At 45.8% G+C, this 16,128-nt stretch overlaps 1 protein-coding gene across 1 annotated transcript in view; it reads left to right on the plus strand.

Annotated features, from left to right (window-relative positions):
* Window positions 1–16,128, plus strand: part of FAM149A (family with sequence similarity 149 member A) — a 196,234-nt gene that overhangs the window by 70,621 nt on the left and 109,485 nt on the right. The window lies entirely within an intron of this gene.

The raw sequence follows: 16,128 nt of genomic DNA on the forward strand, positions 1-16,128 counted from the left end.
CAGTAGAATGATGTGTTTTACCAAACAGCTCTATCTTGTTCTTAACTGTCCACAAGATGCTTTACCAGAAGTATTTTGACTTACTCACATATATTTTGGAAAACTGCAGTCTAGCTTTTTTACATCTCTGTATCAGCAGTGGGATCCTCCTTGGTCTCCTGCCATAGCATTTAATTTCATTCAAATTTCGACGGATAGTTCGTTCTGACACCGATGCACCCTGAGCCTGCAGGACAGCTTGAATTTCTTTGGAACTTGATTGGGGCTGTTTATTCACTATCTGGACTATCCTGTGTTGCAACCTTTTATAAATGTTTCTCTGTCATCCACATCCAGGGAGATTAGCTACAGTGCCATGGGTTGTAAACTTCTTGATTATGTTGCACACCGTGGACCAAGGAACATCAAGATCTCTGGAGATGGACTTGTATCCTTGAGATTGTTGATATTGTTCAACAATTTTGGTTCTCAAGTCCCCAGACAGTCTTTTTCTCCTCTTTTGGTTCCCCATGCTTAGTGTGGCACACACAGACACAATACAAAGATTGAGTCAACTTCTCCCCTTTTTATCTGGTGTCAGATGTGATTTTCATATTGCCCACACCTGTTACTTGCTAGAGGTGAGTTTGAATGATCATCTCCCACTTGAAACAAAATTGTTTACCCACAATTTTGGAAAGGTGCAAACAATTTTGCCCATTTTGGGGGTTTTATGGAAAATTATGTCCAATTTGCCTTTTTTCCTCTGTTTTGTATTGTTCCAATACCCACAAACGAAATAAACATGTGTATAACAAAACATGTGTAATTGCAATAATTTTCTGGGAGAAATACTTCATTTTCTGGAACAATTTCAAGAGTACCAACACTTTTGGCCATGACTATGTATACAGTGCCTACAAGTAGTATTCAACCCCCTGCAGATTTAGCTGGTTTGATAAGATGCAAATAAGTTAGAGCCTTCAAACTGCAAACGAGAGTAGGTTTTATGAACAGAAGCATAAATCTTACAAACCAAAAAGTTATGTTGCTCAGTTGAATTTTATTAAATTTTAAACATAAAAGTGTGGGTCAATTATTATACAACCCCTATGTTTAATATTTTGTGGAATAACCCTTGTTTGCAATTACAGCTAATAATCGTCTTTTATAAGACCTGATCAGGCCGGCACAGGTCTGTGGAGTTATCTTGGCCCACTCCTCCATGCAGATCTTCTCCAAGTTATCTAGGTTCTTTGGGTGTCTCATGTGGACTTTATTCTTGAGCTCCTTCCACAAGTTTTCAATTGGGTTAAGGTCAGGAGACTGACTAGGCCACTCCAACACCTTGACTTTTTCCCTATTGAACCAGGCCTTGGTTTTCTTGGCTGTGTGCTTTGGGTCGTTGTCTTGTTGGAAGATGAAATTACGACCCATCTTAAGATCCTTGATGGAGGAGCGGAGGTTCTTGGCCAAAATCTCCAGGTAGGCCGTGCTATCCATCTTCCCATGGATGCGGACCAGATGGCCAGGCCCCTTGGCAGAGAAACAGCCCCACAGCATGATGCTGCCACCACCATGCTTGACTGTAGGGATGGTATTCTTGGGGTCGTATGCAGTGCCATCCAGTCTCCAAACGTCACGTGTGTAGTTGGCACCAAAGATCTCGATCTTGGTCTCATCAGACCATAGAACCTTGAACCAGTCTGTCTCAGAGTCCTCCAAGTGATCATGAGCAAACTGTAGACGAGCCTTGACATGACGCTTTGAAAGTAAAGGTACCTTACGGGCTCGTCTGGAACGGAGACCATTGCGGTGGGGTACGTTACTTATGGTATTGACTGAAACCAATGTCCCCACTGCCATGAGATCTTCCCGGAGCTCCTTCCTTGTTGTCCTTGGGTTAGCCTTGACTCTTCGGACAAGCCTGGCCTCGGCACGGGAGGACACTTTCAAAGACTGTCCTGGCCGTGGAAGGCTAACAGTAGTTCCATAAGCCTTCCACTTACGGATGATGCTCCCAACAGTGGAGACAGGTAGGCCCAACTCCTTGGAAAGGGTTTTGTACCCCTTGCCAGCCTTGTGACCCTCCACGATCTTGTCTCTGATGGCCTTGGAATGCTCCTTTGTCTTTCCCATGTTGACCATGTCTGAGTGCTGTTCACAAGTTTGGGGAGGGTCTTAAATAGTCAGAAAAGGCTGGCAAAAGAGATCTTTAATCCACACATGTGAAGCTCATTATTCTTGGTGCCTGAACTACTTCTTAATACTTTAGGGGGACCAAACAGAATTCTTGTGGTTTGAGGGGTTGAATAATAAATGACACTCTGAATTAACTTTTTACGTTTTAAAAAGAAATAGAAAAAAAAAAACAAAAACAAAATTTGCTGCAGTGCATTTCCCACTTCCAGGCTGATCTACAGTACAAATGTCACAATGCCAAGTTAATTCCGCATGTGTCAACCAGCTAAATCTGCAGGGGGTTGAATACTACTTGTAGGCACTGTATATATCAGAATACCTTCACATTCAACCAGCAGATGTTTTACTCAGATTCCTACCCATTGTCACAAACGGACATCTACTAATTCCTTTCTAAGGAAAAAAAGATAATTTTAATAGCTGCAAGTTTATTTTCAGAATAATAGAAAAAATGTCTCTCGCTCTCTCTAAATATATATGGAGAATTATATGAAGACATATGTATCATCAGAAGCACTCATAAGTAGTGATGAGCGAGCATGCTCGCTACTGCTCGGGTCCCCTCCCTGCATGTTTGGCGCTCTTTAGAGAGCCAATGAACATGCAGGGATTGCCTGCCATGCACTGTAATGCCGTAGCAATGTTGTTTGTGGGCATTACAGTGATTGGCTCGCCGCACAGCGTCATCAGGTCTATATCAGACCTGGCGCCACCAGGCTCGTCACAGTCACTCCGGGTCAGACAGTGTAGGGAGAGCTGCTGCTGTGTCAGGGAGAGATTTGATCGTGTATTAGGTAGTGTAGGGAGAAAAACCGTGTGTGAGGAGCTGCCCATTTTCTAAAGACTATGATACTTTTCCAGCAACGGACCACCATTTTTGTTAATATTATTATTGTGTTTTATTAGTGATTTACTTGTTAAGTTTATATAGTTCTGCTAACTTGTCAGTATGTGCACTAGATTCACTTGGAAAATGTCCAGGATTCCACTAATCTGTATCTCAGGACATCTTTATCTCAGGAGTCCATTGTTTCAACAGCCAATGGTCTCATTAGGTGAGTTTGGATTGAGACACAGTGGGGCCGTCATCACAGGGGGTCTTACATGCAGTCTCAAATGAAGGCTTCTAGAATATTCTTCATTGTTTTTGGCTTACAGTGAATGCTTGAGGGGGAGGGTGATCACTTCTGTGCTGGGAGGTGGCTGACGCCAGGGATGTGGAGGAGTTGATGGAAGGACACTGGAGGGATAGGACCTATGGCTGTGGAGATGGAGCTGATGGATGGATGGCTTATGGAGTGTTGGAGATCAGTTATCAACTGGGCTGGATAAACGTACTACAGTTGTGGATATGTCGTTGGATATCAACTTTATTCTAGGACTGTTGCTACTGGATATCTGTGCTTCCATTGTTTTATCCGTCATCTGGAGGATCGTGGACTGTGGCAACAGACTACACTGGCTGGAGATACAAAATCTGTGGGCCAACCAAAAGTTGGGAGACAGTGAGTATGGCCTGATACAAAGTGGAACTACTGATCCCAGGTTGAGAACTTAAGGACTGAGAGAACTGTATTTTGGCCATTTACTTGGAATTGCTGCATTACCATGGATGTGATTAATAAAATATTGTTGTATCGTTAACGTGCCTAGGTGATTACTTACAACCCACAACCTCGGATCTTTACACCGTGCATGACACATATCCATCTTAACAAACAGTCCTTCTGAGGACTAATCCATCTGCAGAGATATCAGGCAGGCAGGGTATATAGGCAGGCAGTGTATATAGCAGACTGCAGTGCATATAGCACAAGAGGCTCCATTCCAATTGTGCCTTCTGCTGCTGCTAGATATTTCTATACAAAGGCCCAGGTCTCAGGGGCCAGGAATACTTTTCTTTGGATCTTAATCCTCATTATTTGTTTAAAAAGCAATCCAGAGAACACCATTTTTTCTGTGCCATTTGCTTGTTGGCACTGCAGAATACAGCCAGGTCCTTTCCATATTAGAGGGCTAGAAATACAGCTATTTAAAACTGTTTTCTCCGTCAAACGGATCACATACACGTTGTCAGAAGATACTGCCATTTCTGGCCTCCATTAAAAATTTCCTTTAGTGTGTCATTGAAGCAATTCACAGCAGTTTGCTGTTCAAACTACTTACCTACAGGCCAGGTATTTAAAACTCTGTTTTCTCTATCACATGGATCACATATAAGATCGCTCCAAACTCAGTCATTTGTAGTGAGCGTGGAAGATACTGTCCTCCATTTAAAATGGGCAAGGCACGTGGCAAGGGACGGGGAACTGGACGTGATGGTAATGGTGCATGCAGAGGCCGAGGACAAGGCCATGGGCAAGCCAAAATTGTGCCACAACAAACACCCACATCTTCTCGCCAGACCTTCCTGTCCCAATTTCTAGGGGACCACAGTACACCACTATTGAACCCAGAGCAGTGTCAAAAGGTTGTTGGTTGGATAGCGGATAATGCTTCCAGTCACTTAGCCACCACCACCACCACCCTGTCCTACACACGGTCAAGTCTCAGTAGCCATGAGTCTGGACTGCATATTCCTCACCCTGATCCTCCTTCCTCCCATCATGCCGAGTACCCAGAGACAACTGATCCCACACTTGGACACTCTGAAGAGCTGTTCACTTTTCCATTTATAGATTCGGGCCTCTTGGGGCAAGAGGAGATCGCATGTAGCGATGCCCAAATATTTGAGCAGCCATGGTCACACGAAGGCGACGGTGGGAAAGTGTCACAAGAGGTGGACGATGATGAGACACAATTGCCAGAAAGTCAGGAGGAGGACCAGGGTGCGGAAGTGGAAGACGAGGTGGTGGATGATATAGAAACTGACACAACCTGGTAGGAGGACATGCAGAGCGAGGACAGCAGCACACAGGGGGAGGGAGGCAGAGCACCCCAACAGGCAGGAAGAAGCAGTGCGGTAGCCGCAGACAGAAGGCAGGCAACCGTTCCCCGTAACACCAACACGAAGGAAGTTGCCAGTAAAACTGTTAGGTCTTCCCGAGTCTGGTTGTTTTTTAAAGATTCTGCCGATAACCCCAAAAAGGCCATTTGCACCACCTGCCAGGCCAGCATCAGCAAGGGTGGCAAAACGACCAGCCTGACCACCACAAGCATGATCAGGCACATGGCAGCAAAGCACCCGACTTTGTGGGCCGAACCCCAGTGTCCAGATACAGTGTCTGCAGGTGGCACCATTGCTTCTTCCACTGTTGTGCATGCAAGCCAATCCCCTGTCCATGGTGCATGCTAAGACGCCTCCTGCCCTGCATCTGTCGTTGCACACTCTCAAGTAGCAGCATCAGGAAGCACGTCCATGTCCTTGTCCCAGTGCAGCGTTCAGTTGTCCATACCCCAGTCCTTGGAACGCAAGCGCAAATATGCAGCCAATGCCCCACAGGCCACACTACTAAATTCTCACATTTCACGACTGCTTGCGCTCGAAATGTTGCCTTTTAGGCTTGTGGAGACGGAAGCATTCCGCAACCTGATGGCGGCGGCCGTCCCTCGGTACTAAGTCCCCAGCCGCCACTATTTCTCCCGGTGCGCCGTCCCCGCATTACACAAGCACGTGTCCCAAAACATTAGCCGTGCTCTCAACAACGCAGTTACCGGTAAAGTTCCCCTAACCACGGACACGTGGACAAGTGCTTGTGGGCAGGGATGGTACATCTCGCTGACGGCACACTGGGTTAACATAGTGGAAGCTGGGACCCAGTCGGACCTTGGGACGGAGCACGTCCTCCCGACGCCAAGGATTGTGGGCCCTAGGTCAATCAGGGTTGCCCCCACGGTCTACAGCTCCTGCACCTCCTCCTCCTCAGCCTCCTCCTCCTCTTCAGCCTCCATCTCCGAAATGACCACATCAGTCACAAGCTGGAAGCGCTGCAGCACTGCCTCGGCCAAGCGGCAACAGGTTGTGCTGAAGATAATATGCTTAGCTGAAAAACCGCACAATGCTGAAGAGTTGTGGACAGCTCTGAAAGAGCAGGCAGATCTGTGGCTCACACCGCTGAACCTACAGCCAGGCATGGCCGTGTGTGACAATGGCCGGAACGTGGTGGTGGCTCTGAAGCGAGGCGAGCTCACACACGTACCATGCCTGGCCCATGTGCTTAACCTCTTGGTTCAGAGGTTTCTCAAATCCTACCCGGAGCTGCCGGATCTGCTTGTTAAAGTACACCTCCTGTGTGCCCATTTTAGAAAGTCAGCTACAGCTTCCGCCGCCCTTGCAGTGTTTCAGCAGCGTTTGTAGCTTCCGGCTCACAGACTGGTGTGTGATGTCCCCACACGTTGGAACTCTACACTGCAGATGTTGGGAAGGATTTGTGAGCAGAAGAGGGCAGTTGTTGAGTACCAGCATCAACAAGGCTGTCGGTATTCAGCTCAGACTCCACACATAAGACCTCAGGAGTGGACATGGATGTCAGACATATGTACCATCCTCCAAAACTTTGAGGGTTCCACCAAGATGGTGAGCGGCGATGACGCCATAATTACCGTCACCATCCCACTTCTCTGTCTTCTGAAACGCTCTCTGCTCACAATCAAAGAGGATGAAATGCAGGCGGAGCACGATGAGATGGAGCAAGGAACCATACAGGGTGATTACACACAGCCAAGCCTCATCTCATCTCAACGTGGATTGTGTGACAATGAGGAAGAGGAGGAGGAGGAGGAAGGACAGGAGCTAGTTTCATGCACTATAGATGTACTACCTGCACAGCTGTCATACCGTCTGTTCAGCGTGGATGGCCAGAGGACAGAGAGGAGGAGGAGGAGAGCATGGTCAGTCATCCTCTTGGTGAGGACACGGAAGTCTAGCCTGTTAGTAGTTTGGCACACATGGCTGAGTTTATGCTACGCTGCCTTTTCCATGACCCTCATGTTCTCAAAATTTTGGGTGACAGTCATTACTGGTTGGTGACACTTCTAGACCCACGCTACAAGGAGAACTTTATATCTCTTATTCCTGAGATGGACAGGTCTACAAAAATGGGGCAGTACCAGAAGGCCCTTGTTGCGGAACTATTAAAAAAATTCCCATTTGAAAACGCTGGCGGCAGAGGGCACACTTTGTTGGACAACCAAGGAGTACAGGTGAGAGAGACACAACTTCAATCCAGCAGAGGCAGAGGAACACTGTCAAAGTTCTGGGAGAGTTTTCTCAGACCCTCCCATCGCACAGGCCCTGAGGCGCGGGGTACTCTCACAAGGAGTGCAAAGTTTGGGAAGATGCTTTTTGGGAGTACCTTGCCAACCGTACCAATGTCCTCCGTGATTCCTCTGTGTCTTATAATTATTGGGTATCCAAGCAGGATACGTGGAATGAACTTGCTCTCTATGCCTTGGAGGTCCTGGCCTGCCCTGCCGCCAGCGTTTTATCAGAGCGGGTTTTTAGTGCCGCTGGTGGAATTATAACTGATAAGCGCATCTGCCTGTCAACTGAAAATGCTGACAGGCTGACTCTTATAAAAATGAACAAGGGCTGGATTGGGCCAGACACCACCGAATGATAGCAGCGTAACATAAACTCCAATCCATTGTCTTTTCTTGGGAGGTGTATTCCCATGCACCTTTTCACACCCGCACATGGGTATATGCTTCCTGATTTTGTTTATTTGCTCTTGTCCTCCTCCTTCTCCTCATCCTCCACCACCATATCACCAGGATGACCGTGGCGCGTGATGCAACACCCACATAATTTTTTTAAAGGGTGTTTATGAAGCCCGTGAAATTTTTTTTTTATACAGTATGTTCATGGGTAAATGTTTGTCAGCCCATACACTTAGTGCATGGGCATTACAAGTATAGGAGGCCCGCTCCTTTCTAATGGGAACATTTTTTTATGAGGCCCTCCTCCACGTCTCTTCCAAGGGGCATTTAAGTGCCTCCAAATTTTTGGCAGGCCTTGCATTCACTGCATAGGCCAACACTATGGGAGACTCTCTCCTTTCTAATGGGAATTTGTGGTTACTGTGGCGCTGCTCTGTGTGTCTTTAAATTCTTAGTGGGGTTTTTCCTAAAATTGGTCAGCCGTTGGACTCACTGCATACCCTATAATTGTATAGCAGACCCTCTCCTTTCTAATGGGAACATGTCGTACCTTGTTACTGTGGCCCTGCTCTATGTGTCTTTAAATTCTTAGTGGGGTTTTTCCTAAAATTGGTCAGCCGTTGGACTCACTGCATACCCTATAACTGTGTAGCAGACCCTCTCCTTTCTAATGGGAACATGTCATACTTGTTACTGTGGCCCTACTCTGTGTGTCTTTAAATTCTTAGTGGGGTTTTTCCTAAAATTGGTTAGCCGTTGGACTCACTGCATACCCTATAACTGTGTAGCAGACCCTCTCCTTTCGAATGGGAACATGTCGTACCTTGTTACTGTGGACCTGCTCCATGTGTCTTTAAATTCTTAGTGGGGTTTTTCCTAAAATTGGTCAGCCGTTGGACTCACTGCATACCCTATAACTGTATAGCAGACCCTCTCCTTTCTAATGGGAACATGTTGTACCTTGTTACTGTGGCCCTGCTCCGTGTGTCTTTAAATTCTTAGTGGGGTTTTTCCTAAAATTGGTCAGCCGTTGGACTCACTGCATACCCTATAACTGTATAGCAGACCCTCTCCTTTCGAATGTCTTACCTTGCTACTGTGGCCCTGCTCCATGTGTTTTTAAATTCTTAGTGGGGTTTTTCTTAAAATTGGTCAGCCGTTGAACTTACTGCATACCCTATAACTGTATAGCAGACCCTCTCCTTTCTAATGGGAACATGTCGTACCTTGTTACTGTGGCCCTGCTCTATGTGTCTTTAAATTCTTAGTGGGGTTTTTCCCAAATTTTGGCAGCCCTTGCGGTCGCAGCTTGGGCATTACCACTATAGGAGACCCTGTCCTTTATAATGGGAAGATTTTTTTTACTGAGACTCTCCTCTATGTCTCTTCAAAGGGGAATTGGGTTGCAGCCCTTGCAGTCACTGGATATGCAATAACAGTATAGGAGCCCACTTGTTAATAATGGGAACAACAAAACATAGCTGGCTGATGACTCTCTAACAATAGCTACGGCTGTCTGCTGGCCTTTTAAGAATAGTAAGGGTCGTCTGATGTCCCTGTAAAAATAGGCTTAATGACTTTCAGAGTCCCTCCATCATAAATAAAAAAGAATGCGTCTGATGATGTGTCACACACCACATTGCCAGATAAGGTTGTAAAATATTAAAATGACATTTCCCGGTGAATGCATTTGTCTTAAAAAATAACATAAAAGAAGAGGAGATAGCAGAGACTCGGGAGCAGCGTGGCTGGATCAGTTGTGGAGCCTCCCGCCAGGTCTGCGCCACACCGGAAGAGCCGCCGGCGTGACAAGTGAAACGTGCAGCCCCAGGAGATCTTGGGGGATTGCTCCGGCCGGTCCACCGGCAATCGAGGAGAGCCAGCACGGAGGACGGCTGCGGGGTCCGAGCTGCCTGGTGAGCACGGGACAAGGGGGCGGCGACGGTCCATCCGACTTTGCTCCCAGAGCGGAGCAGGAGCCATCGGCTGGTGTCAGGGGCCCTGTGCCCGCACTGGACAGGTGGGGAACAGTGTGTGAGGTCCGGTGGTAGATGTCTCTGCCTCCCCTGGAGCGCGGGAAGCTGGCGCCATCTTACCCTGTATAGCTCCGCCCACGAAGCCCAAGGAGCGGGATAGGTGCCATCATACTACTACCTTGGCTCCTGTTACTGCTCTCTTCAGCTGAGAGCTCAGTTAACCCTCAAGCGCATGGAGAGAAATTTGCTAAGACATTGGCACCATTTCATAATCGCCTGAACTCTAGGAGCAGCTGATTTAAGTATTCCTTAACCCCTAACTACACGGTGGGGAACCAGTCCACAGTGTCTGTGGCACCAATAGGACATAAATTCTGATAGCGGCTCTGGAGGTGTACGTCTTTGTGATAGTGATATTCTGCTGGAGGGGAAGAGCTGAGACCCTCTTATTGTGCTTTGACCATATACAGGCACAGAATCCTTTTCAGATTCTCTTATGCACATTTTTTCTGACTGTGTGCTGGGTCCCACCAATTTGTGGAGTGAGAGTCCCACCTGCTGGATGAACTGGGCTACTACATTTCTACACTGTTGGGGTTATAAACTCCATAATTCTGCCCAAAGACGCATAAATATGCTGATATATTGACTTTTCTGATGTAACCAAGTGGTGTCTATAACCGCCCGTATTCAGCCGCCTTATGATGGTTCGCACAGATCATAAAATACAGGCAAAAAGCCTTCAACGACAAACCTCTACAACTCTGTCTACCACACCTAAGGGAGATTTGGATAAATTTCTAAAAAAAAAAATTGTGGATGCCACAACCATCAGACAAACAAAAGGACCGCAATGATGCGACTTCTGTGGTTAATGATCTCTCTGACGAAGGTCCGGGTGACTCGGACTGCGGGTCCACTTCGGAAGACTCGGCTCCTCTCTCCAGGTCCTATATGAAATCTTTGCTGGAATCTACTGTGCAACCCTTGCTCAAGGAATTGGCTGAACTCAGATCCGACGTAAGACATATAGGGCATAGGGTTGCAACACTTGAGAACACACAGACATACTTAATAAACGCCTCTAACACCCTTGGCGACCATATCCTTATCCACCAGCGACACCTCAATTCCGTTTATCTAGTGCTAGAGGACCAGGAGAACAGGAGCAGAAGAAAAAATGTGCGCCTCCGTGGCCATTTTGTCTGGAGCAAGGGAAAAATCACCCCTGACGTATGGAGACGTCAATTTCCAAATTTTCATTTTACATTGGCCAAGAAAAATCCTCAAACCATTGACAGATGCAGTATTAGGCCAAGGCCTACGATTCAGGTGGTTGTTCCCCTTTGGGGTGGGTATCACTAAAGAAGATCGCCAGATCATCATTCGCTCCCCGGAAGACCTGGAGGCAGCCTGGGAACCTTTACAAATGGACCCCATATCAATTCCCTCGTGGATGCCACTTGACATCGGTTTGCCCATTCCACGGCTTAATAAGCCTGACGATTGGTCGATCAAAAAAAAGTTGACATCACCAAAGGCCAAAAAGCAAGCGAATAGGCAGCAACACACATGAATGTGACTATCACCTTTCTTTAAATGGATTTCGAGACCGATCGCCAATGCTGTCCTTTTCCCCCTCAGGGGCTACTGGGTAACGGTGGGGGTCTCTCGTTCTTTTGCCTAGACCACCTGGGAATTTACGGACTTTGGTCCCCTACAATTTTTGGTGTGGACCATAAAGGTGTAGGGCTGCGCTTGCCTCCTATAATTCCTTTCTGGTTTATAGCTGATAGCTTAATGTGTATAGGTCACTCTCTTGTTACATGTGAATAATTATCTGATTCATATTTGAACACCACTTGGTTGCTATGGAACTCATCTTCAACAATTGGGTCCTTACAACCCCCCCCCACCTGCGGAAGATGAGACTATTTCTGTTTATGTATATAATTCTGTCTTGAATTTGTTTCATTCCCACTACAGGTCTATTTTGCAGGTAGAGATCACCGATGATATGTCTGAATATGGCTAGAGACACTGGGAAAGGTTCGCTCACTGTGGCGTCTCTCAACACAAAGGGACTGAATAGCCCCGCCAAACATAGCCAGATCTTGTCCCTTCTGAATAAAGCTTACTCCCAGGTAATTTTTTTCCAAGAAATCCATTTTTACTTTTCTAAGTACCAAATTTGGTTCCATAGCTGCCCGGGATTGGCTTCTAAAGGGGTCAGTATAGCCTTAAAGAGGGGACTACCCTTTATCTTAAAAGATAGCATCTCGGACTCGGTGGTCAGATACGTTTTTGTGAAGGGTTTTCTGACTAATACCCCAATTACATATGCAAACGTTTATGCTCCGAACCAGGGACAGGTGGAGTGGTTGTCGGACACTTTGGACGTGCTCTCACTGTTCATGGAAGGACTATTAATTTTGGGGGGAGACTTTAACTTGACGTTACAACCGGACCTGCACTCTTCCTCAGGGAAGTCTAAAATTTCTCATAAAGACCAGAGAAAACTGATCAATAAATTGCAAACTATCCACTTAATAGATCCCTGGAGATTGGCCCACCCCAGTGAAAAGGATTATACGTTTTATTCCTCCTCTCATGACACGTACCACAGAATCGATTATTTACTAGTCCAATCCTCGGCCATTAAACTGATCACTTCTACTTCGATCGGATCCATAACATTTTCGGATCACGCCCCGATCTTCCTGTCGGTTAAAATAGACTCTTTATCGCGACACCCTCCCTCATGGCGTCTGAACGAAACACTCTTAGGTAACGCTGATAACGTTTCCCAGATTGCCTTCTCATTGCAAAGGTTTTTTAGGGAGAATAAGGTCAATGGGAAACTTACCCCTATGATATGGGAAGCCCATAAAGCCGTCCTAAGGGGGGAACTGATTTCCCTGGGTTCCCACATAAAAAAGAAAAGGGATAATGAAATTTTCTCTCTTTTGCATCAAATCAATGTTATGGAGCGTTTGCATAAACAAAAGAAAACGGATAGCATCCGAACAGAGTTGAGGGATCTGAGAGAAAAACTAAAGGACTTACTTAATGTGCGTTCAGCTAAAATGTATGCACGTTGCAAGCAAAAAATATATGTACACGGCAACAGAGGTAGCAAACTTACTTCCAGATTGCTAAAGGCACAGAAGGACAAATGCTTCATTAGGCAGATTCAATCTGAGGGGGGGGAAGAGGTAGTTTCGGAGTCAGAAGGGATAGCAGAGGCCTTCTGCACATATTATCATTCCCTGTATAATCTAAACCCCCATGATTCCATGTCCGATCCTCCTTCAGCACTCCACCGCATACATGACTTTCTCTCTACTCTTGCGCTACCTGAGATTTCTGCTTCGGGACATTCTGTTCTACTTGCCCCAATTTCCTCTCGAGAGGTTGAGGAAGCACTTGCCTCTACTCCTAGTGGAAAGACCCCGGGTCCGGACGGCTTCCCCATCATATATTACAAGACGTTTTGCGGAGGTATTCGTTCCTCATCTGGTTGAATTGTTTAACCTTTTCCTCTCGGGTTCGGTACCCCCACCAAAGGCTCTAGAGGCACATATCACTGTGCTTCCTAAGGAGGGAAGAGACGGCACCTTATGCAGCAGCTACCGCCCTATTTCCCTGCTGAATGCGGACCTCAAACTATGGGCAAAAATTTTAGCTAATAGAATACATCTAGTGTTGGCAGACCTAGTTCACCCTGATTAGGCTGGATTCGTTCGTGGAAGAGAGGGAAGGGACAATACTATTAAAGTCTTACAAGCGATTTCTTATGCCAAGCACAATCGTCAGCCACTTATATTACTTTCCACGGATGCTGAAAAGGCATTCGATCGCATCAGTTGGCGTTTTATGGCGTGTGTTCTGCGGAAATTTGCCTTTCCCCCTCCTTTCATAGACGCAATCATGTCACTGTATACTTTCCCTACGGTTAGGGTCAGGGTGAATGGGATTTTATCAGTCCCTTTTAATATTACTAATGGCACTAGGCAGGGTTGCCCTCTCTCCCCTTCTTTATTTGTTCTAGTGATGGAATCTTTTATCCAAGCAATCAGACAACAGCCTGAGATTGAGGGGTTGAAGATCAACCATTTAGAGTTGAAGGCAGCTGCCTTCGCGGATGACCTCTTGCTCCTCCTATCCAACCCAAAAATGGCAGTCCCAAAGATTCTGGAGCTCTTCTCCTTATTTGGAGAACTCTCCAACTTTAAGATTAATCTGGATAAATCTGAGGCACTGAATATATCGGCGGCCGGAAAGGATGTTCAAATCTTGAAAGGCCTTGCCCCCTTTAAATGGCAACAACACAAACTTAAATATCTTGGGATATATATAACGGATGATGCCAGTACGATATTCCAACATAATTTCTCCCCACTGGTAGGACAAACTGAAACTCTCCTACGCTCCTATAATACTCCTCTCCTGTCTTGGCTCGGTAGAGTTATGTGTTTAAGTCTTACGTTTTCCCCAAGATTTTCTATGTGATGAATATGATCCCAATCCAACAACCCGTTTCTTTTATACGCTCTCTCAACCAATTAATAGCCAAATTTGTTTGGAAATACAAAAAAGCCAGATTGCCTTTGAAACTCTTGATGCGCTCAAAATGCGGGGGAGGTGCGGGTCTACCTAACCTAGCTTTTTATCATCAGGCCATTCTTCTGGCAAATTGGCTAAAATTAATAAGATGGGCGGAAAAGGGTCATGACTCGCACATTGAAATGCAACTTCTGGGCAAAAATGCATTGAAATATTTATGGACAGACTGCCCCCTTCCAAGAGAGGGACTGGGAGACATCCTCCTAGCTACTCTACAAACCAGACGTTCACTGATTCCAATCCAAGCACCAACTTGTAATTTTCTAGACAAAATACCAATAGGACTTCTCCCCTACCTCTTCTCTCCGGATTTTACAGATCCCTATGATCTGTGGTCCTCCCTACCACTTAAACCCATTTCACACTTGCTTCAGGGGAGGATTCCGTGTGTTAACGGTTGGCCGTTGGTGGCAGGGAAACGTCCTCTCAATTTTCTACAACACCTACATGTTGCCCATTATATGAACTTGACCACAAAATTATCTCAACCCCACACCAAATGGCTTTGGCTTGAGATTCTAACAAAAGTCAATCATCTTGTTCCGAAAATTGTTTCTAAACTTTACTCTAATCTCGCGAATATGGCAGACAATGCTCTACCGTTATTCTTACACTCCTGGGAGTCTGAACTGAATATTCACCTTTCTCCAAAAGATAAACAAATGATATGCCTCAATTCACATGGTTTTTCACGATGTGTGGTATCCCAGGAAATGGCGTACAAATTGCTCTCACGATGGTACTACACACCGGATAAACTTTATCATTTGGGGCTAATTAGCTCCCCTCAATGCTAGAGGTGTGAAGGGTCGTGAGGCACTTTGTCCCATGTCTTCTGGTATTGCCCGGTCCTTCGACAATTTTGGTCTGAGGTTATGGGGGTTATGCGTTCTCTCAAACTACTGGTAACGGATTTGACGGCAGTAGAGGTGCTCTTATCCCTTCCCACAAACAACTTCCACCCTAAAAAACACGAGTTGGCCCCACTGATGTTAGGGGCGGTGAAACAACTGATAGCCTTTAAGTGGAAGCAGCGAATCCCTCCAACACTGGATGAATAGAAATGTAAAATGAGAGACCTATTCAGGTTGGAGGAACTGACGAGTTGGGACGTCCTGACACATGAGAAGTTTAGGAAGATCTGGGCCCCGTGGATACAATATACCGGGTGCATCGCCGTCTGAGTACCTAATCACCGTTAGGTGTTGTGTGTAGTAATGATAACCATTCACATATATTGCCAAATTTTGCAGGGGGACTCGGGGGTATGCTGCCCTGTGGGCGCTGGATTGACAGGGGATGGGTATTTCGGGTTTCTCTAATGTATACTCTAAATCGGTATACCTTAGGAATTGCTTAAATTGATTAAATTCTAGGGATGCGCTAACGCATTAATGATGCTCTCCTATAATTGGGAATGTTTTTGATCTGTTTCGATTAGTATTATTTCTCTGTTTGTTAAGAGAAAATAGTTAAATACTGTATTTACTGTATTAAGACTGTGTAACGCAGTGATTTTGTCTTCTTCACTAATGGAACCGATATGTGCCTCTGTGTTGCATAGTATTTCTTCTTTGTTGCAAAATTAAAAATAAAGAATTGAAAAAAAAAAAAAATAACGTAAAAAAAAACCAAAACAATAGGATCTTTCTTTAGTATAAAAAACAGCGTCACCAATTTAACCTCAATGTAATCACATTGTTCAGCTCATGCACCTCCTCCCTTATCTCCGAAATGATCACATCAG

This window comes from Phyllobates terribilis, unplaced genomic scaffold (assembly GCF_046119375.1).
Source record: "Phyllobates terribilis strain yellow unplaced genomic scaffold, ASM4611937v1 Scaffold_1__5_contigs__length_1240528914, whole genome shotgun sequence".
Taxonomy (NCBI): domain Eukaryota; kingdom Metazoa; phylum Chordata; class Amphibia; order Anura; family Dendrobatidae; genus Phyllobates; species Phyllobates terribilis.